The following is a 25,718-nucleotide window of genomic DNA, read 5'->3' as shown; positions in this document are numbered from 1 at the left end:
AAACTATTGCACAAGATTATCTATGCTATTATATAACATCTTGGGGATTTGTGGATCCTTCCCTATAGACGTTACTCTACTCTACTAGACGTTACTACTAACTAACCATTATACTTTTCATGATATTTCCGTACTGTATATAATTATGTAAAGAAAAGTTTTAGAAGGTTACTGGTGAAGAACCTTATAATAGTATAAGAAATAATATAAGAAATATCAAATAATACTCTCAAACAACCCTTTTGGAATATTTTTAAAATGCATCAAAATATAATTTGAGATATGAAATTTGACTTTTAAAAATAACTTGAATAATTATTTTCAAGTTGTATCAATTACTATTTAAATAAACAATCTTTTCTTACTTGTTTGTCAAGAGGGTAAAGTATGAAAATATCATCGTTTAACAATGCAAAAATCTCTAATGAGATGGATAAAAATGTATTGATCATTTTACATTTAATAACGTTTACGTCATTTCTTGTTGATCGCGAAATATTTTTCCCCACTTGAAGAATTTGGAAAATTGATTAGAGAAAACTGATTTTTAACACAGGAGAAATAATTTTTTCTGTTCATATATCAAGTACTTTGTACAAGAACAATCCTATTTTAGAGGATTATTATTTGAAATATCTCGATAGCAGCCACCTTCTGAATAAAATTGGCCTTTAAGAGAGATATATGATACGTTTCTATCTTTAAAGGATGAAATACTTATTAAAACAAAATTTAATTCATTATTTCAGGGACAATGTATTTTAAGATGTCTAAAAAATGGCAAAAATAAGTATTTTAGAAAATTTCCCACTTTTTTAAAAAACACAATTTGTGTGCTTTCAAATATTCCTGTTTTTATGATGTGAATTCTGAGGTTCGGAAATTCCTAACTATTTCTCTTTTACTGTCTATTTAGTTAGTGTATGCAAATCATTATGTAGTTATATCTTATTAAATCTATAAAACTTTTAAACTTTAACTTAAAATTCATTTTTTTATTTACAGTAAATCAACTAAATGAATTTAATGAGATTATAAACATGTTCTCTGAATAAGTATACTCACTAGTTTGGAGGTTATTTATTAATGTACTGTTTAAATTTCAGAAGAAATATTAAACCTTTATTTTCTGAAGAAAATTTTAATTTAAAAGGCTTTCTAATTTGTACAAATATGATTGCAGCATTAATAGTAACCAATTATTATGCATGCTTTAGAAATAAATTAAATAGTTTTATTTCCTAATACAAAGTAGACATAAAATAGAAATTTCATTATGTAAACAACAGCAATTTTTATGAAATGCTTCTGAAAAATAAAATATAGGAATTCTAAATTTTACAGCACCCCTCAGCATTAATATCTGATTTATTGTATGACAAGATTAACGGGATAATGAAACATGTTTTGTGATCTACTACAAAATGGTTGTCGTCAAGCCAAAAGGAGAAGTTGGCACTTCCCTCATTGGAAACGTAGTCAATAGAGAGTTACGAAAAACCAGTACATTTTTAGAATTCTGGTAGGGTTAAAATAAAAATTTACTTCCATGCTAAAAGTTGAAAAATATTAAAAGTTAAAAATAATTTTTCTTTCTGTTATTTATTATACATTGAATGCTCATTCTGCGAGAAAGACCAAGTCAGGGGGGAAATGGACCAAATTTAGCTTTGATTTATTAAGTTAAAATGTTTGATCACCATTTATGTCTAAATACTTCATTGAGTTGCCTGAAAAACTGAAAAAAAAATTATTAAAGGAGCACCGTTATATCTTAAATTCACGAAAATGTTTAAAATTTTGGAATTTGGGAGAAAAATTGAATATTTTATCATTTTAGAAACAGATGCACAGTAGTATTTTAAAATATAATGGAAAAAACCATATCTTTGGATTTGTTTATGTAAAGGATTTTACCTGTTCCATTGTGATTACAATACACCATTTTACAGTTATTTATTGCTTTATTTTGACGAAATGACACAGAAATAATTGGTTGCCATTTTAGCTCTAACCACAACATACCCTGCACATTAAGGTATATTAAATTAATAAAAGGTTGTATGTTAGGATTTAATTTTTTATCATTTTTATTCTTGAAATAAGAGCATTTTATTAATCAACCCTATTTATACACACTTTTTTGCCAACGTTGTGACAAGTTTGATTAATTTTGAAACAAATAGGATATATCGAAAAAGTGATGAAGTAGTCTCTTTTATTTAACTTTTATTCGGTGCGAATTATGACTGTTACATTATTTTATTCTATTATATCACTTTATTAATGGAATTAAAATCTTTTTTAAGTGGAGCTTCAAAACTTTTACAGACTTCGCATTTAGAATTGTTGACTATATTATTCTGCTGCTGCTCAACTCTTATATTTGTTGATTCTTTTCCACAACGTGATGACAGACAACGTGTTCTCTAAAGACAATGGAATTCATTTAATTCAATTACAGGATCTGTGATCCTTTTAATGTCATCCGGCTAATATGTATCTCTTAAGCAATTCTTCAAAATATGTTTGAATAAACCATTACAATATGTTTGAAATTTTATTGACAGTAATCTCTTGACTTTGAAATAAGAAGATTACTCGTTTAGATGCTACATAATATTAAATGGTCTCACATATATCTTACTCAGAGGTACACCAAATTAATATTTCATCATATTAATTGATTTAAATCCAACGTAATATGCAAGATTCCAAAATAATTTGACTACGGTTTAAAAGGATAAGCTAAACCATACATGTTAAATTTAAAAGTTAAATAAAAGGAGGTGTAGATTTGATTCCGTTAAGTTATATTTACTACCTTATTATTGTTAACAGAACATGAAGTTTACACAAATGTCGCAAAATAGTAGGAAATCTATGAAAATACCGAAAGAATAAATTCAAGTAATGGAAACAATTATAATATAATCGTTTGTATAAATATAACATAATGCATATTTATTACATATTGCATAATATTTTAATTTTGTAAAAACGAAATTCATGTCACTAAAAGGGCTTGGTGAAATTAGTGAAATGTTAAAATGCATATAAATTTAGAATGCATGAAAATGTCACAAAGCATGAACTCATATTATTGCAAAGAGCATTTTCAGTTTTTCTATATAATTTACAAATTTTCCACAGTTATGCATACATGACATATATATATATTCAAATTTTGCATAAAGATATACATCTGAGCACTTCAGAAATTATTACACCTGTAAAAAATATATACCGGCATTTCCATTATAAATCCTTTTTGATATTTTTTAAAGATAAATGCAAATTAGCTTGATCAACAACTTGGAAATCTTCATTAATAAATGAGATGTTGCATCTTCTGAGATTGAAAGTATTTTGAACGAGTTCTACAGAATCTGTTAGAATCATTATCATTTTTATTACAAATTATTATTTTTTTACAAAATCACTATTATTTTTACTACAAATTATTATTTTTTTTTACAAAATCATTATTATTTTTACTACAAATTATTATTTTTTTTACAAATTCATTTTATTTTTTTTACAAAATCATTATTATTTTTACTACAAATTATTATTTTTTTTGCAAAATCATTTTTTTTTACAAAATCATTATTATTTTTACTACAAATTATTATTTTTTTACAAAATCATTATTATTTTTACTACAAATTATTATTTTTTTTACAAAATCATTTTATTTTTTTTTACAAAATCATTATTATTTTTACTACAAATTATTATTTTTTTTACAAAATCATTATTATTTTTTCTACAACTGATTTTTTTTTTTTACAAAATCATTATTATTTTTACTACACAATCCACTTTTCTTGCTTTGCATTGATGTATTATCTTAAATAAGTGAATTACGTATCTCAACTTCATCCATGTATAATTACCTATTAAAGTCACGATTCACAATTATTTTTTCTTACATTAAAGATATTTTTAGTAAAATAATGAAAATTAGAACGTTACCAAATAACATTTTATCTTAGTCATTTGTTTATTTTATTTATTATTATTGTTTAAAGTAATCCATAAAAACGTACATTTTAAGTTTCATAAAATAGAGTCGTTTTAGTAAAAATTAATTTCTCCATATTTGGACATATTCATTTATTCACACATATTGAATTACTCACAATTGATTTATTGAAAAATGGAAGGAAACAAAACTGATATCTAACTGAAAACTATTGCTCAAATATATGATTGATTATGATTACTATAAATGATTTTTCCGTGGAACATTTCTGTATGAATCTGCAATACATTAGAGTGCTACTTTAATTCTTGTAATATCTTTGGAGAATGAAAAGTTATTTTCTAATTTCATGAAATATCTCATCTCTAACTCGAATAAAATTGAAATTTCCATTTCACTTTAAAAACAGGAAAAAGTAAATATAGATTGAAGAAATGATTTTGTTTTAAATGTTATTTTCCATTTAAATAAATAATTTTAAATGCTATAAGATAAGAATTTCGAATAACAAAATAGGAACAAATCCAAAATTTTCAAAAGTATTATTATTATTCTGAATGTTTATAAAAGTGAATGAATACATTTTTATGAAGTATATTTTGGGTTTTAGACTAGATAAATTCAATATTACTACAAAAGTTAAGAAATCTTGGAATTTTCCCATTTTACAAAGAAGCCAAAGAATTCGGTGAGACTGATCAAATAAATTTTAATATTAGTACTATTTTTTTTTAGTAATTTTTCATTGATTTGCATATATTCTTGTAAAATATTTATTATTTTCAATAGCTGCCGGTTAAATGTTTTCGTTTTTAAACAATTGAAACTGGTTAAGAAATTTATTTTGTATACTCAGAAAGTGGAGGTATAGAATCGCCACTGGGACTTGTTTGAGGATTTATTGATATATTTGGGAATTTCGAAAATACGTTTGAGTTTTGGAACAACTATCCTGGAGAAAACATGAGCAACTTTAGATAACAGCGTATAATTTTTTTTTATTGAACATTTATAAATCCCCCGTGCACCACAAAGTATCACACGGGGCTTACAGAAGTAAGTATGTAACACATTACAAAAGCAAAAGAAGAAAATTTAACAGTTATGAAGGACTACAGATGTCAACAATACATTTACAGAAATTTTCAAAAGCACGTCTAGTGGAAATAAGTCGGTGAAACTCTGTTTACCAATTTAAATTCATGTGTTTGAGAGCCAGTCTTAGGATCTGTCTTTCTTGACAAACTTGGAACATAGAAGGAGCACATGTTCAACATTTTCCTCTCCACTAATATCACAATCGCAGGAAGATGACGGAAACAAATTAAATTTGTACAAGTAACTTTTAAAGTTACCATGACCAGTTAGAAATTGGGTTATTTTGTAATTAGTATAAAAATGATGGCATGACAGTCTCTTATTAATGGATGGAAAAAATTTCTTTGTTAAGCTCGCTTTATTTGAAAGGAGGTATTCTTGATTCCAAGACTCCACCATTTTTTCTCTCGTAATCTTCTTGTAAATGGATTTAGGAATATTAACGTCAATGTCGATTTTGCGCTTGGTGGCAGCTTTAGCAAGCCAATCGACCCGCTCATTTCCATAAATGCCCGTGTGTCCACGAACAAATGCAAAAACTATTGAGATATTTTTATCTTTCAGGCTTTTCATTTGCTTTTGGATTTCAACGATTATGTTGTTAGACGAAGAAATACACTTCAGAGAATCCAAGGATGATAGAGAATCGGTACAAATAAGATGGTCTGAGATTACACTATTTTGTTCAGCGATCCATTTGAGGGCGAAGTTTAAGCATAAGAGTTCAGCTACAAAAACTGTGCATTCATCACGAATTCTGAATTGAAAGTGCTCGGATTCAATACCACCCCTGAAAACAACAAATGCGAAACCAACTCTACCATCAATTTTACTGCCATCAGTATAGCAAATAACAGGAAAAACATTCTTGGTTTTATCACTCAACTATACTGGAGAAAACATGAGCAACTTTAGATAATAGTGTATCATTGATGGCAAAAAAATTACACACAATTTTTCGAATCTCATTCATTTCTTTATGGATAGTGGAATTAAAAAAGTAAAATTCAAAATGCTTGAAAGGTATTTTGTTGTTAACAGAGATTTTTGCCTTTCAATATCTTTAGTCCCAAACTTACTTCTTGATAAATTTTGTTCAAACACTTAATTTGTGATGAAATTGTGATTAGGAAAAAGAAAACTATAGCTGCTCTCTCTTAATATCATAATCTTACCTGATTTTTCCATTAACGAGCGACTAGAAGTAATGTCTACTGTCAACATTAATAATATAACGACGGAATTTCCCGAATCAGTACAAATCTAAAGCATTTTGCAATAACACATATAATAGGCTTAAGGAAACGTTGATTTATAACTTAGATGGCATAAAAGAATTTTGAGACATCATTATTTGCTGACCTATGATGTCCTGAGTTGAAAAGTCTTATTTCTCATTTTAACTGTTTAAGAATTTCGTTTCTATATGTTTACAGTCTTTTGAAAATAAAGTATAATTCTTACTGTAAATAAAAATTTTATCAGATATGATAATTAAGCCTTGAGAATTTTTATTTCTGATAAAAAAACATTTATCATATATATTAAACTTAATAAAACTTCCACCGTAGAAAATTATATAAATGTCCCCATAAGAATGATTACTCTTATTAAATTTCCATTAGATTCAATTTAAACAACTTTGATATGAAATGAAAAAGATAATAAGGAATTATTGCTAACGTAAACAAATATAACACGTATAATGTATGTAAATAACAGAAAAAAATAAATATAAGTGGAATTTTTTGGATTTACTTCCGAATTTGAACTACATAAACCCTTTTAGGTAATAAAAAAAAAATAACAGATTTAATGCAATTCCAAAGTTTGAAGTTTTTGATTATGCATTTTTTAATGGTTCTTTGGTAAGAAAAATGTTTCAAATTTTCCTGCTAGAAGTATAAAAGAAATGTTTATATCAATGAAAATGAACTGATATGATGGATTGTTACATAAACTCGAGAAATATTACTACAACTTGAATTAGAAAATAAATAACTTACGATTAATAAAACGTGATTCAAACAATGATTTTTCTTAGTAAGGATATGCTTTACGAATAAAACTTTACCTCAGGAAATTTTGATCATAAGTTTATTCCTCAATGTTTACCACAGTTTCACTGAGAAAACATCTCCAAGCAGTAACATTGACATGAAATGTTTTCTTACTCTATTTATATTAATATAGGTAACGGGATTTAAAATTAAGAAAATGTTCATTACAAACAAACATTTACAAGTTTTTAGTTTATTAAACAATTTTCAGTTAATTAATTTAAGACCCTAATTAAATGCTTACCTTCTCATCATCATAAAGTTTCAAATAACGGATGGTTTTTACTGAAGTAATCATAAGATGTCTGATATGAAAATTAGCATTTGAATTGCTAATATATTACTTATTCGAGATTTCTTATTAGTATTAAACATTTTATTCCCTTTATATATATATATATATATATATATATATATATATATATATATATATATATATATATATATATATATATATATATATATATATATATATATATATATATATATATATATATATATATATATATATATATATATATATATATATATATATATATATATATATATATATATATATATATATACTCTAAATTAAAGAAATTTTTTTCCCTAAGTACATTTGAGAAATTCTCTTAGATGCATGTTGATTTTGGAAAGGGAGTATCAGGTATCTTTGGAAGATATGTCGTAGATATTGAAAATTTGAACCTTTCGCTCGGAGCATGAGAAGTCCAAATTCAAAAATATTTTTAGAGCTTATGTTAAAAGTCATTAAAAAAAGAGCGTAATTTGTATCAGAAAATAATAGAAAATTTTAGAATAAAGTAACATAGACTAATTTAAAATAAAAATTATAAAGTTAATTACGATACCAGTTAAACTAAAAAAATATTATTATATATATAAATGTGGTTGTTTAATATATATATATATATATATATATATATATATATATATATATATATATATATATATATATATATATGTGTGTGTGTGTGTGTGTGTGTGTATAGGTATATATATGCCAGTATATTGATATGCCCTTATATGTATACATATGTATGTCTTTATATATATATATAGATAGAGCAAGTGAACAATAATTTAATCACTATCTAAAATAGTTAGATAAGAAACAAATGATTTCATATGCATTTCTAAAACTTGAATCACTATACAATGGCAGTAATTTTTATTTTTTTATTGAATAGTAACGTTAAATACTTCAGATATTGTAAGATATTCATAATACGTTACTTTCCCTAAAAATTTGGCAATATGAAATTTTAAGATGAAAAAGTGAATTTTCCAATTATAAAACCTTTTCGAATAATTGTAATTATTTTAACTTTAACGTTCTTCCTATTATTTTATGATGTTACAAAAAAAAAAAAATACCTTCAGGTAATTATTTCCTAACCGCAACTGTAAAAATGAAAAATGCCAGTATATTGATGATAGAAATACTAGAGCCTAAAATAAATATCACTTATGTCACCGACCGTATCACATCATTCATTTTACTGAAGCGGTCCGTTTTCCGACCAATCAGAAAAGCATTTCAAAAAAAGAAGACTTCATTTTTTCTTACAGGTGTGAGTGACGTGTCAATGTCCTTTATTAAGAGGGATATCCATCAGCAGCGATTACTGCTTAATCTATTAATGATGATAACTTCTTAAAGCGCTCCACCTTAAATGAAGAGGTAATATATATGAATGTCCTTTCTTTTTCCTTCTTAAATTTCAGCAGGAAAAATAATCTTATAACTGACAACAGATAAGTTTATAATTACTCTGAAAAGTTTATATTCGTTGCTTTCAAATATGTTTTTTTAAATCTAAAAAAAGGAAGAAAAAAAAAACCTGTTTCTGTAACGATATAAAAAAGATAACTGATTTAAATTTAAAAGTACTTCAAGTGATGAAGGTAAATTCTTTTCTTTAAAATGTGTAAATATTGCTTTTTTAAAAATATTTTCATAGCATGTTTTATTCAACTCGAGCGTTTGTGAAAATTTGAAGTAGTAAGATTTATAATTAAGTATAAATAATGCTTCAATGTTAATAAATAGAGAAATAATTAATATTAAGCTAAAGAGCAAAAATAAATGAATAAATAAATAAAATAAAATCGTAACTATAAGCATTTATAAAAGTCTGTTCTGTAATGTATTAAAAATTTGCTTAACTACATCACAAAATGGATTAAAATAATATACGCATGCAGTGTGCATAGAACTCAAATAAATTCTTATTTAATATGCAAATTTAACTTAAATTAACTAAATGCATGAATTTAATTTAAATTATAAGTATTAAGACTAGAAATCTAATTTGTTCGTGATATTTTTTGTATATATCAGCTCATATTAGATTTGAATATGAAATTCTAAAATTATAATTAAATTAAAATTCCGGTTTTGAAAGTGAAATAAGAGAATATTAAATATATTTTAAATTGCTTTATATAAATTATTCATTCAAAATAATGTCATGAAGCTTTTGATCGTATATTATACATTGATTAGATAATATATAATTAATAGTTAAAAGGAAAACAAATATCATTAAGGAAATTCAATAATATGCAAATTGCATTCTAAAGGAAAAATAATGAACTAAATATAAAATTATGAAATTATATACATGTATATATAATACAAAATATCTGGTTTTCTTAGAATAAAAATGAATCCGTTTTCATTTAATCTAAGCATTAGAAAACTTAATAAGATTTAATGTGCAATCAATATGAAAATGTTATCTTTATTATTTGTCTTTTATGTTCCATCAGAGAGCATATGTTACCTTATGTCTTATTTGAGAAAACTTACTGTGTCCATTGATCTGCTGCCTGAGTAAGAAGATGTCATATTTTATTTTTTCTCTCAAAAACTTTTCATTTTTTAAAGATAAGTGAGGACGTTCGTTAAGATTTATTTGAACTTATCACACTTATACTTTTTTGCATAGAATAGATTGTAAAAATCGCTAACAAAACAAAAATGTATTAGTTAAAACGCAAAAAAAATTTCAAATGAAGGAAAATAAGAAGATACTCTTTATATAAAACATAATGAAAAACAGCGTACAATATATTTTGATACGTACAATTTTTCGTGTGATGATTTTACAAAATTTCATTATCGAAAACAGCAACTGAAGATGTGAAATGACATTAAAAAAATATAATAATCAAATTTTAAATCGAACATGGTTTTAAACCATGAAGGTAAAAATAAAGCCAAAAAGGTTTTATGAAGAAAAATGTTCAAGAATTTGAAGTAATAAATTAAAAAAAATCGATTTTGTATTGCAATCAAGTACCTTATATAATATGATCTTATATCAAATTCAGGCAACTGTCTTCTAATAGTTTCCAGATTTGATTTTGCAGTCCTATTTCATCTAAGATCTTATTATTTCTTCTCATATCTTATTATTTCTCAGATCCAATCCCATATCTCGTTTTTACAGATGCATTCGCGATTTCCACTTTCCTTTGTTTTCTTCATGCATTCAGATTAATTGGTTTCTTAAGCAGTCGCAGGATTGTTGTTTGATGTTACAGCAGTTTTGATTCAATTCCATGTTCAGAATATTTCTCTTGATGGAGAAATATAAGCCACCAAAAGAACTTTTTAAATATTATTATTTGTCGATTTTAAATTTAAAGTGTCTTATTCATAAAAATATATAAGTGTTTCTGCTCTGTTGACCTCTACAGAAATAGCAACCCCATTTCAGGAAAATCGAAGTCTAATTATAAGAAAGGGCCTACAAGTTCGAAATTATCGATATTTGGAAATAAACAGCCGGAATTTGTAAAAACGTTTTGATTTTTTTTCCATATCTCAAGAAAGATTAAAATATTTTTTTCTGTTTTAAGAATTAAAAATGTATTTTTTTTACAGTATTTTAAGACGATTGTGCTGAGAAATCTTCGGAAAGGCCACCAAGTATATTTTATTTGCTCAAAGTCCAATTGAATATTTGCATTAAGTTTCCTAATTATGTAAATATCATGTTAATACTTTACTTCCATATATATACTTTCTTCACTTAAATATCTACCTATGATAGGTGTATTCACTTAAATATCTAATGAGCGATACAACATCCATTGCGAAATATATAGTAATTATTTTCTTCTTAATTGAGAAATGCTGTAAAATGAAAACAAGCAGGCTCGAAATATAACCAAAATAAGCTTTTTCATTCATCAATCCCAAGGAGGAAGCACCTTGTAATTGAGGATGAGAAGCTTCCGGCATGGTGATTGGTTCTCGCGACTATTGGGGTTATACGAACAGATGGGAGTTGGTTACCTCCCATCGATGATCTTAGGGAATGGTTGCACCGTAAGCGGTGATGATCCTTAGACCTCAACCACAGATTCCGCCAATGTTGCTGTTGTGGTCATTCAAGTTTTTCCGGGTGTCTTCGAGTGGGACAGAGTTTCAGTCTATAAGTATTCATTCATCGGCTTTTAATGTAAATAAATGTTTGCAGTCAAATTTCTTACTATTTAACAAATATTCATCTGAGTTCGTCGTGAACTTGAGTTGAACCAACAATATTGAAATTCTAGCTGATATGTAAAATAATATTACTTGGGTTTCTCGTGGTATTTTCAGCCTATTCAGTAGACTTCAGCCTATTCAGTAGACTAACGGGCCTATTCAGCAGATTCAGTAGACTATTCCCCATATATGTCTAAAATTTAAAAATAAAATATTTATTTGTTAATTCCATTGAGTTAAATTTATTGTACTGAAAATGGTATATGTCTGCATTCCCAACCTTATCATTTATACTTAAAATCTTTGATATTCAGATGAAATAATAAAACCCAGTAATATGTATTTTATTTTGATTTTTCAAATTTGATTAAATCCATAACAAACTATAGATTGAAACAAATGATGCACTTATTTTTGTGTATCGAAAATTTAAACTTTACCAAGCAATCGCTTTTATTTATCTTATTATAAATACTGTGAAATGAAATGATTGAACATCTATTCTTATCTTTGAGAAATCATTTAAAGCACAAATTCTCAACAAATAAAAAAGTATCTAAGCAAATTATCATGTTTGATGGAAATATCAGTTTTCTTGATAGTAATTTGCTGCTTAAAGTTTGTTACTTCTAGAAGCCAGCGGGATTTTTTTTATTACTGATTGTATTGAAACGTGTATAATTCATAATATCCAGTATCAAGTTATCATTATTTTTATTTTCTGCCGAGAATTTGTTGACCAAACAATAGGCTGGTTTCAAAGAAAAAAAAATTCAGTCTTTTCTCCGAAATGTTCATTTATCTTCAAACATCGTTATGTCAATAAACCAACCAGACTTTGCTCAATAAATAAATAAATAGAAAAACTGAACCACCGGCATTTCTTTTAAAAGCTTTAGAAACTTAATTTTGAAGAATTTAACTTGATTAAATTCATTGGCAACTATTTTATAAATTGTAGCGAGTATATTTAAAAAAATAATAAGGAAATTGTTCAAAACGATAATTCTCTCGATAATTCTTTAAAGATACAATATATTGTTGTCGTATTCTAAATATTTGACAATTACCAATAGGAATGGACAACCTAGAAAAGAGATAACTATAGAATGACAAGATAAATGGATGTTGTCGTGCAAAGGACTCAAAATATATAAATACATACCAGAACCAAAAATTATAAAAAGAATTTTTCACCCCAATGATACTTACTGCAAGTTGTATAAAGGCATAGAATATTTCCTGAATACTTTTACAGATTCGGAAGAATGCAAGACAACACATGTATATGTGGGAAAATAGGTTCCTTTTTATACTACATAACTGAATGTGTCGGATGCAACGAAATTAGAGAAAAATCCATTATTGGTTGTGATTATTTTATAGAAATATTACAATACCCAGAAAATTTAAGAATATTAAAAAACGGATGGGGAAGATTTCTTCTACCAACAGTTTGAAGATTTTTTTAACTTGTGTTGGTAGTTGTTCTCTTACGCAAATACTGGATAGTAAATGAGCATAACAGTCAGTCATAATAAGTTATATTTATATGTCTTAGTTCGGCGGTAACGGGGTGACAGGCTGGCAGTAATTAAAAAAAAACAGAAATGGTCAACTATATGAAATAATTTACCGAGGCATGGAGAGATAATCAATATAAACATGATTATGAGCATATCAGATAAAGGGCATACATACATAAATACACGCATAAAGAGGCATTTTCTCACTCTCGAATTCGTGGTAACTTCGACATCAGTACAATTATATGTAAGGAAGGATTTGCCAATCTTAAACTTGGCAAATAATTGAACTACTGGAATTCCTTTTTGTTAATGTGTTGTGGTTACTCTCAATTAAGAAATGTGTTGTGGTTACTCTCAATTAAAAAATGTGTTGTGGTTACTCTCAGATTAAGAAACAATAAATGGAACGCAATGCAGAAGTATTTAAAGATGTACAAAAGCATCCAGAATTATATGATGCAATATCAAGGCCTTGGTAAACGCCAGACCGCAGCTTAATTAAATAATATTGCAAAGTTGTTGGTATTCAAAGGTTAATAAAGTAGAATTATTAATAAGATTTGACAAGTTGTGAAATGAGTTTTTGTTCCAGAATTTCATATATCATGATCATTTTTTTAAATATATATTTGTCCAAATTCTTCTAATAAATGCATTAATTTTTCTAACATCTTCGTTAACACTTCGTAATATTTTACAAAATTCATAAAAGTCCAGAAATTATTTAACAAATCATATTTATATCTAAAATGAGGCATAAGACATTTTCGATAAATTACATAAAACTCAATTCTGTAAATACTAAGTTAAGTAAAATTTCGTGACACATCCTGTTACAAAAAAGTAGATTTATTGCAAATTTGAATGTTTTTTTTTAATGTAAGTAAATTTTAACAATATATATATATATATATATATATATATATATATATATATATATATATATATATATATATATATATATATATATATATATATATATATATATATATATATATATATATATATATATATATATAACCCAAGTGTGTAGTAACCAGAACTATATATTATATTGGCGTAGTTTTGCCACTAAATTGCTGTGGTCAGATAATTAATTAAGCAAAAAAATGCCATAAAAATAATAAGAAATAATTTAAAAGAAAATATAGCCACGATTGAACGTTTATCGTTAACGTTAAAAATATTTCTAAAAATATTTTTCAACCAGAGATAACAGAACAAAAAAGAGAGGGAAAAATATAAAAATAAAGCTACTTCCATTAGACATGTCCAATTTTAGTGGCAGATTATTAATCATAGCTGCCAATACGCAGCTGGAAACCGCTACAATTACCCATTCCTATCTTTCCTAGGATAACTTGAATGCATCTGGCATCATAAGCTGATTCTAGGTAGTTTGCCTGTAAACAACCTTAGAATAATCTAATTTATTTGCATCAAGTCTGAGTCAATCATGTCCTAACTTTTGAAAATGGATTATTTTACTTAATGGTACTGTTTCAATGCGACAAGCAGCCTGAAAATTTGAGCTGCCTTTTTGTTAATGGACTTCTTTCTTTGTTATCCGTTCCCATGATTTCTATTCGCGCATCTTTTTGCTTCGGGAAATTAGTTTAGTAATTCCTTTAAAGTTTTCTCGTGTAGAGAGGAAACGGTAAAGTTTGATTTTGTTCTTGCTAATTCGTAGCCTTGGTTGCAAATCTTTAAAATTAGATTTCCATCTTCCGTGTGTAGTTGAAAAATTCTGAAATACTTAAAAGTCACGAATTTTTAATGTATTTTTCTTATTTACTATACGCAACAGAATTTTTAAATGTATCTTTAAAGAAAAGAAAATAATTTATAAATTTAATTTAAATATTCAGGAGGAAAAAAGGAGTGCTTTAAATTGTTTTTTGTGTTGATCAATAATGAATGAAATTAAATTTACTTATCCATGTGAATTAAAATAAATAATGCATATATTTGAAAGAAAATAAATATTTCACCGAATAAATACGCTACTTAAGTATAAGAGAATCAGTGCAATTGACATATTGACAATAAACAATGGGGCTATTTTTTGAAAATATGTTTAATTTAGAAAAATATTTCCCAAAAATTTGGAAATATGTTAACGTATTATTGTTTAATAAATTTCCTGACATTGAATTCCGTTATGTATCACGTATTGCTTGCTAATTTATCATAGCAGTTAAATTTCTGCCTTAACTCTTAATTAACTGTAAAATATAAATTATAATAAATTATTAATAGTTAATTTTAATTATTAATTATTAATAATTTTACAAAAATGTAGTTTCTAGTGTTATCTCAGACAGAATGCATAGAAACAATTGAATGATTAATTGTTTTGAAAATATTGAATAATTTATATGAAAGAAGCTTCAGAAAGTTCGCTATTTATCTTTAATTAAAATTTTCTCGAAAATATTGTTTCATTTAAAAAAGTTTTTTTTTAATTAATTTAATGGAAGTTTTGTAAAATTGATTCCATATGTTGGTTTAAAATTTTTGAAAGCTTCTGAGTCAAAAATAAAATTGCAAATATTACAGCTTTCATAAATTAAATTGTTCATCTAGAATTTGAATTTCATTTTGACTTTCGTTAAAATGAAACTTTACAAATCTTGTTCATATAATTTTACCATTGCTAAGCCATTATGAGTTTCACAGCAGTTACAAATACACAAATATTTTTTTTATATAAATCATTAAAACAACTGCCAATTCTATGGAATTAAAATAAATTAATTTCATAGAATTAGTAGTTGTGTAAATGTAATATTTTGTTTTCAAATTTATATATTTATATCAGTTTTATAAAATAAATATATTCTGAGAGACGTAGGAAAAACAATACAATCATTTCTGACAAATATAAAAGCTGAGCTAAACCTTGTTTTCTTGCACTACAATATGCACCATTTTATTAATCAGACACGATAACATCTTTGAAAACTCATTCTTTATAAATAGCATTTCAGCTTACAAATATAATTCCAAAACGTTTACAGAAAAAAATACATTATAACATCCATATAGATCCTTCGCACTTTTGTAAGTAAAATTTTGCTTTTAAAATTATTGATGATGCGGTTTTTTAGCTGTGAGTAATATTCGAAAAAATCATTTATATACATGCCAAAATTAACTCTTGTACTCTTGTATATACATACATATCTTAAATTAAATGGAAAAAGTAGTATTTTTACTTTCTTAAACAGCAAAAATATGCATTAAATGAAACACATATTTATGCACGAGTTATGAAAAGAATAATCAGATTTTCTCAAAGGAGTGATGAAAATATTATTGGGAATTATTAACTTGCTGTAATTTCTATAAATAAACTCTCAATTTTATTAATCAGTTCCGCAGAATTATGACTATATAAAACTTAAAATTTCTTAATAAGTGCTATTATAATAAATTTTAATATATTCATTTTGTTCTTGGATTTCTAGGGCAAGTATGATGATGTTTAAAGCTTTAAATTTTAATGTTAGTTTTGCAATAATTTTTTAGCAATGCAGAAATTTCATACAATTCATTATAATTCATTGCTCTGATATAGCATTATTATAGTGATCTTTGAATGCAATCTAGTATAACATCATTTACAGAAGGAACTCGTGTGTTATCCCCATGGTAGCATTGAAATTCATAAACATTCACTGGAAGTGATTATTTGTTCATAATTTAGAACATTATTTTTAACTGATTTCACACAGTTTAGTAATTAGTCAATAAAAATAGTTACATTTTTGACTTAATCATTGTTATTTTAACAATAAAATAATACAAATTTAATAATAAAATAATAATAATAAAAATTGTTTACTAAAAAAATATTTAGAAATTATATACAAATTACAAAAATTATTTAGAAATGTTACATTTTAATCAATACATCAAGGCATATGTTAATCAATATCTTAAAATCAATATATCAGGATTTTATAGTCATACGAACCTTCCTTGATATTCGTATGACTATAATTGTAAGAAGTTGCATTGTACAGACAAACAGAATAGCCTTTCTCTGATTTCTTCAATATTAATTTTCTATTCATTGTTTTGTTATAAAATTATAGTATCGAATTTTATTCTTCTTGTTGTTTCTTTTCTGATGAATTAAGCCCATATACACGTGAAAAAATAGGTAAATTCTTACTGAAATAAAACGAGGAATATCGTTTTTCTCAAATAATGTCTAAATACAAAGATTAAAGTGATACAAATTATCACGATAAGATGATGTCGTCTTTATTAGGATGGAATAATTTATGTGGAAACGTCAATTATATAAAATTATTATGAAGTTATAATATGTGTGTGTGTGTGTGTGTGTGTGTGTGTGTGTGTGTGCGTGTGTGTGGTTTGCAATTCTCTTTAAAACTGTTGATATGGTGGCATCTCCTCCTTTATCATGCTGGCATTTCATTCTGAAATCTGAAATTAGGTCAATAAAGATCTGCAATGCAAGTGTTAATTACTTAAAACCATTCAACTGAAGATTTCATTAAACATTTAAATTCAAATGAAGTTGAGCTACGTATCATTTTGACTTTTTTTAACACTCCCAAATCGCTGGCTGGGAAGTTTCAATTCCTGCTCCTTTTCTAGGGTTAGGGATCAAACTGACTCGTGAAGAGGTGGTGATGAAAGGATTAAGCTGATATACCATCAAAGTGTTGGAACTACCAAGGTAATTAATAGCTGGAATCAATCTTTTTGAAGATGTAGCAATTGATACACGGAAAATAAAATTCATTAAATTTTTAGTAGATTGTTCGTTGTTATCTGGCTTCAAATTCTTCTCTTCTTCTCTAATAATATTGACTTAAAATTCCAAGTCAATTTGAGTATAAGAGTAATTTTTTTCATGCGCGTTAATCGTTACTAATAAAGAATGATGAACTGAACATAAAATATATTGTTTTTTGAAACATGTTTTTCATTATTAATAAATGATTCTGTGTTATTTCCGAGTCAGAAATACTTTTATTCTCTTTAAGTAGCTTTACTTTACTTAGTTATTGCGTTATACAGAAAGTTAAGAAGGTAAAATGTAATGAAGCTGAATGATGTGAAGTATTCCACATGCTGTTAATAAACATAAATGAATTTCAGTGACCTTCAATATGGATGATCCTATGTGTCTAAAAGTAAATACATCTTACAATAATTGCTTGAATAATGTAATGCCTTTTTAATTTAGGCAAAATATGTTGCCTAATTAATTCACGAAACACTGAAATATCAGTAACAAAATGTGGGGAAAAACCTATGAACAAAATACAATAAACTAAAGCAGGTTTCGTAAGTATAAACAGCAGGAATTCTACTATTATAAGATAAGCCCCTTACATACGAAGGAGAATAATGAAAACCTAAGTGATATTTTAAATTATTTAAATTCACGAAATGCTTTACCATGTAGGATGAATTTCTCATATGAGACATGAAAGGAAGAAGTCGTCTCATTTTTTGTTTCGTTTATGAAGTAGTGTTAAAACTATATAAGCACTAAGCGCTTGAGAATAACATAAAAAACCAAAAAGTATTTAGAAATGGATATATGCCATCCGATAAATTTCATGTTTTTTATCATTAAAAGCATATATTTAATGAGTCAAGCCTTTGTCGTTAAAAAAGAATTCATATTTACGAGTTTTTAAAATAATTTGAAAGATCGGCAACTATTATTTTATGTCTAAGATGAATTGAATGAGATAGCATAATTTATACTTCGCAGGTATGAAATAATTGTATAGTTTTTCAAAAGATATGGTTTAGAATATTAAAAATGACTTGTTTTATTTCGTTACCAAACCTGAACTAACTTTTAACAACCTCAAATTATAGAATTTCTTTTTCCCATTTCCTTCTAAAGCTTTTGCTTTCTGAAAGAATTAAACTGTACCCTTAACTGTACTGAAGAGTATCTACTAAATCCAACATGGTAACGAAAGTTTTAAAAACTAATGTATGTTTGTTTCATTTTTATAGCTAAAGAGATATGCCTAATTGATATTTAGCAATTAAAATTTAAAATTTATTTTAATTTTGCTAAACAAAGAACATATGCAACACTGTATAAAGGCAATATGATGCTCGATATTATGTTACAAGCACAGGTTTGCTTTCTCTTAGACTGTGGTGTAATTTGTGTTGGTTACTTTATTAAACGTTTATGTGTTCTAAATTTCGTAATCTCAAGCACTTTCACTATTAATACTTCGATTTTTATTCAGTAAAAAATCAATTTTGAGTGAAAGAAAATATTTTTCTCTATTTATAAGAATCACTAAAATTGGAATTATTTATTAGTTAAGTTAACATTTTAATCAGTTAACTGCGAAATTTATTTTTTAAAGTCCCGCAAATCCCCTTTTATATTGTCAAGTGATATAGGCATATATACACATTGAACGCAATACAAATAGCTGTGTAGTAAATTTTACAAAGAAAAGTCATAATAAAACGAATAAGACATTTTTATTAGATTTTATAGATAGACCTCACTAAAATGAAAATTTTGATTTACACGCATACAAGGCAACGTACTTAATTGGTAGAGTATAGAAAAGTCAAAACAATTCTTATTAGCAACTTTCTGAATTCAAAGCATATCTATATGCTTCAAACAGTGATAAAATTGCTATTTCCTAATTTCAATTTTGGTAAGATTTAGTTATGATTTGCTATAAAATATTTGTAACTTATTTTATTGTAAACACATCACTTTTTCTGACTTCCTTGTGTAATGTGAAAAAAAGCCGAGTCATTTGTAAAGACAACAAACTTAAATCAACGCTAAAAAAATGACAGTTTGAATTCAAAAAATATATGTAAATTCCTGCAATTAGTAAAAAATTTCTGAAACAAAAATCTAACCATTCAACAAGCTTTAGCTAAACATGTACAATTCTGATATCTTGAGAAAAAAAAAGCTACATATAAAAAAATATTCCAATATTTTTGGTAAACTGCTATTCTTTTAAAAAACAACATGCGTAAACTTTAAATTAACAATGAAATTGATATTTATAGTTTGGTTATTTAAAGAAAATTATTTTCAATGCAGTTTTTAAAAAAATAAAGTGTTATAGAATGGGCTGATTAAAGATTAAAATCCATTTGAACTGCATTACAAAAATGAAAACAATTTATTCGAAAACTAAATTTATATAATTTCACATCATTTAAATTTAATATGATTTGATGGTGTTTTAAAACATTTCTAAAGTATTTCTTCTAAAAAATGTCCAATGTAATCTATTCAAAATTTTAGAAATTTGTTTGAGGACATGTTTAATATCTAAAAGGTAAGTTTGTACCGAATTCGGAAACTCTTCTACAACGGTTTTCCCTGTATAAACATGTACAAACATAATCACGTTTTATTATTATTATACATCTATAAACCCATCTAGTTGATAAATGGAAATATCTGCTAAATCCATTTCCAATTACTCTCACTGGCTCCACTTTGGATATGTACAATGTTAATAATATAGGAATAATTTTAAACTGGAATTTTTTAAGGGAGAATGATTATTTTTAATGGCAATGGAAAGCTAATAAATTTCGTGATTTTCAACTTGGGACTTATGCATCTGCATTATTTCAATTGACTGCTTTTGAAGCTCATAATTACAAAGTAAATTGATTTTTTGCATTGAAGAGCGTTAATTTTCAGCCCAAAGTTAATTGATATGCAAACTAATAGGCAATATGCCTTGCTTGATAAAAAGTAACAATTGCTAGCGTTTTTAAAGAGTGTCCCAAAATTATAGCAAGATTTAAATTTGCCACCATTCGTGCAGTAAAGTTCTGGCAACCCAATTAAAAAAGCATTTTACAGCTGATAATTTAGGGACCTTCTTCAATGCAAGCCTGCTTATGGTCTTTTTGGCCTTTGATTTCAAATAACCCCATAAAAAGAAATCCAATAGTGTTAAGTCACACGTTATGTAGGCACCGATTCTCAAATTTTCGAACTTGGGCTGCAAGACTTTCATATATATATATATTTTAAATATTGTTCAACAATGATTATTATTGTTCTATCATGTAACGTTCCATTTTTACTAACCCTTAATTATCAGCTGCCAAATGTTTTTTTAATAGAATTGCGAACACTTTACTGCACAAATGGTGGCAAATTCAAATCTTGCTTTAATTTTGGGACACCATTTACTTTCAAGTGCTGTAAGTTTATTTTTTATTCATTTGAATGATCTAAAATCAAGTACTATTACTGTTTGATGAATGGATATAATACGGTAATATTTTTACATTAATAAAATTCAGTTAATTCCTGTTTTTCAAGTGTAAAATAGATTTAAAAAACATTATTTATTTAGCCAATACATCAAATATCATCATAGAATAAAAAAAACTACACCCTTTTGCTTTGCTTTCAAATTCCAAAATGCAGACATGATAATAAAAAAAGTTAATTCCTTAGAGATTTTACAAACCAGCTAAGCAGCTAAATTTATTTATTTCTCTTCCAAAACCGATGTTATTTACCGGACGACTTCAAATGTTGCTCTCCCGACTTGCCTTTCATAAGAACTTAATTCATCTGGGAAATGAATGTATTTCACTTGGAGAACTCGCAGAAACTTTTCAGCTTTTGGAGACCAATAAAAACAAAAGCCTACACATCAACCCTAAAAATCCTAGAAAGAGGTATTTCCCATTCTTTTCCAAAAAATTTGTGACTGTGGACAAGGTTCCTACCTTGTCCCACAGGATGTTTTTGTTATTTTACTTTTTTTTTCTATTCGAAGTAGAATCGAGCACTCTATAGTTTTGTGTTCGCTGCTTTTATTTTATCCTACTTCTATGCCAGCCAATGAAGAGTTGCTGGATTTTTGCCTGTATTGGAATATCTATATAAAACTACCTCTAACTCTGGGGAATCGGCGTATCGATGAGACTGTTTTCTCTTTTCGTTTCTTTTTCCCCAATCCTGTTTGTAAATTTTCTTTTCTCTCCGCGTTAGAGGAGTAGAAGGTCATTTAATTTAGGAGGATCGAACCGGTTTTGAAAATACATTCACGAACGTAGGCTTACCTTCTTTTTACCGGTTTCGTTTTGTTTCTGTTATTCCGATTATTCTTTCCTGTGAAAACCAACTGCGCGGTTGAGATTGGACGCAAAAATACTGTTATACTGCTTTCTCTATTTGCAGTCTGCTGTTAATAGGAATTCACTAGGTATTATCTGTATTTATTTTGTTGCTTTTTTTTTCTGAAGATTTTTTTTTTCCTTTTTTTATCAAGAAGTAAATAGTAATAGAGGATTCTGATTGAAGTTTGTATTAAAATGAAAAGTATCTAATACCTTAAGCATTCTAACAGCTTATTTTTATTATAAAATTAAAAATTTAAATAATCTAAACATTTTTTTTTCTTTTTCAAATTCTTAGATATTTTTAAAAGCGGAATAATTACAAAGCCCGGATTCTACGTTTTATACTATAAAACTAAATTTAGAAGTTAAAAGAAATTGAAAGATGTACAAAAGTTATATCTGTGAAACTGTGGTAAATAGATACAAAATCAATTCCGCAGTATGGTTTTCAGTTTTTTGCTCAAAGATTAATAATAAAAGAAACAAAAAAAGAAACAATGAAATATCTTATGATGCAATTCACATCTTACGAATGTTTCTTTTTTTTTAAAACAAAAATATGTACAGTAAAAATTTGAATAAATGTAATGTACTATCAAAATTTGACATTTTATTTTATAAATGCACTGTTTGATTTCAATACTCTACATCATAAGCACGACATTTCTGTCAAATAAATCAGCTCTTACAAAATTTAGTAATTCATACAAGCTGATCAACGTACAGGAAATGAACAAAACGAAACTATTTTTAAAAATAATGTTAACCGAATATTGGTAATAGAATAGTGTTTGCTTAAATTTCCCCTTACATATTATTTTAAATAATTATCTGTATATTTTCAACATCAAACTGTATTGGTGTTGTTAATTATGAAACAATTTTTGATATAACAGGAACTGATTTCATAAGAGCCAGTGTTTGAGTAGAGTTTAATTTTTATAACATTTATTTAATTAAAATTTCAAAAACATTCATACTGTTTGCAATATTAGATTAATGCACTTTATTATTGTATTGTATTGAATGCCTGGCTAGTTTCTTTTAACTGCCAGAATGCACAATTGATTTAAATTGAGTTTCAAAAAACTTCCGGAACAATGAAAAATAATTTTTTTAAGCAAAATATAGGTGAAAACACCATGTATTCCCTGTCCGAATTTAAATCAAATCAAAATGATTAGTCTACGTTATTCAAATGAAAATGTAGATGAATTAGTTTAAAATTCTGCAGCAATATTGTTATTGAAGAAATCTAATATTGCATGAGACCTCTTTTGTGGGTGAACAACAACTTCACAAATAAATATGAATTACCATACACTTACACCAACGCTTAATTGGTTTTTTTCTCTGTCAACATTTATTTTGATTGTAGAAAATAGGTAGTATAAAGCTTTTTTTTCATTTTTTGTTGTTCTATTATATATGATGGGATGAATTTCCAACTGATGCTCCCAATTTCGGTGGTGTTTGGGAATCATCCATCAAACTCGCCAAAAGACATCTCTTTAGAACTTGTCAAGGACATTTGCTTGATTTTGAAGAACTGTCTACTCTCTTATGTCAGATAGAGGCCTGTATTAATTCAAGACCTCTAGTACCACTTTCCAATGATCCAGCTGATCTCAGGGCTCTCACCCCTGGGCATTTCCTAGTCGGGGAACCTCTTCTTGAGTTTCCTGAAGGAACTAATCTCATTAATCAAAATCGTAGTCTTTCTTGCAGATGGAAAAGTCTCTTACAGTTAAAACATCAATTTTGGAGTACATGGACTAGAGACGTCCTTCACCATTTGCAAGCTCGATGGAAGTGGCAACAACTTCGTCCTCCTTTGAGTGTCGGAGATATCGTCCTTATTCAAACTGACAACATGTCTCCATTATCCTGGCCACTAGCGCGTATCCTGGAGATCATCCCCGGAACAGATGGTATCCCTAGAGTTGCCCTGCTTCGTACTCCATCAGGACTTGCCAAAAGAGCCATTAACAGACTCATTGCACTACCGGTGCCGACATGCCGCGTCCGGAGATTTAATTAAGGATTATGATAACAAATAAAGGAATGACTCACCTCATCCAAGTCTCAATATTTATTACAGCGAATAGATTTTTTGTATACAGATTCAAACTACACATTTTCGAGCGCGATTTACAGGAAGCACCCGTTTCCTCCAAGCATCCCCTAAAAATGCCAGTCCCTGAACAAAAACAAGAGTTCAAAGTTCAGGTTTTTTCATTGCGCCATCTGTTGGCGTTCAGGTGAATCACCAATATATGCTTATTGTAGACTGTTCGAATCGCTGAGTATACATATTATGGTATTTATCATGAACAAATCATCTTTTACGACAAGCTGGTTTGCCGTGATTATATATAATTTCAATAAATAGTTGGGATGTAAATTCATTTTTACGACTACGTTAAACAGTCAGATATTAAACCATTTTACTTTAGTTGTCATACATTTTTTGAACATAAACTTTTCTAATGGAGATCTGTTCCATGATAACTTCGAGCTATTAAGAATGTATATATCCGTTTCATCTAATTTCTAATTTTTGAAGAAATTTATTTGCACTTCTATTATTCGTCGTATAAAGTACACACATATTACAAGATATCTTCTTCTTTAGTTTTTATCCTTGAAAGAAAATCACGTTGCTAAATGTTTGATGAAATAAGTAAAAACTGGGAAACTGGGCAAAAATATATTTTTAAAAAAATCTGAAATTCAGAAAGAAAATGTACGAAAACAAAGTTGGATCTTTAGAAAGATTCGTAAATTTTGTAATTCGTAAATAAAAATAACATAAAAGGTATACTTTTGTAATAAAGCCATGAATTTACAGAGGAAAAACAATAAAATTCAGTTAATGATTTTAATTATTTAAAATTTCAAAAAAATAGTACCGAGCTGGATATTTCGATTTTCCAGTATATATATATATATATATATATATATATATATATATATATTCCGAATTTGGCAGGTTTAAGTTAATCAAGTATAGAGAGCTACATACATAAATACTCGCATTCGTATTTATGATAATAAAGTATTTTGTAATCATATCAGAACAGTATAATAATATACGTTGCAATCATGCTAGTAGAATTTAAGAGGGATTTTTCAAGTAAAAAAAATGGTGTCCAGCATGCCATTCAATATTAATAGATAAATATATTTTTTAATAAAACAAGTTATCCCTTTTTTATCAAATGTAGATTAAGATTCGAAAATACTGACCTAAAAACATCCTGTCTTAATCTGTACTCAGTCTCATAGAAGCAAAACTAGACAGTATACATGTAACTCAAATGTGCAGCTTGCCATTTCATTCATATTTTGAAACTACTTCTCCGGAGGGGAATAAAAGC

Source organism: Argiope bruennichi, chromosome 2 (genome assembly GCF_947563725.1).
Source record: "Argiope bruennichi chromosome 2, qqArgBrue1.1, whole genome shotgun sequence".
Taxonomy (NCBI): Eukaryota; Metazoa; Arthropoda; class Arachnida; order Araneae; family Araneidae; genus Argiope; species Argiope bruennichi.
The sequence above is the reverse complement of the archived record's forward strand: the minus strand, read 5'-3'. Positions refer to the sequence as shown.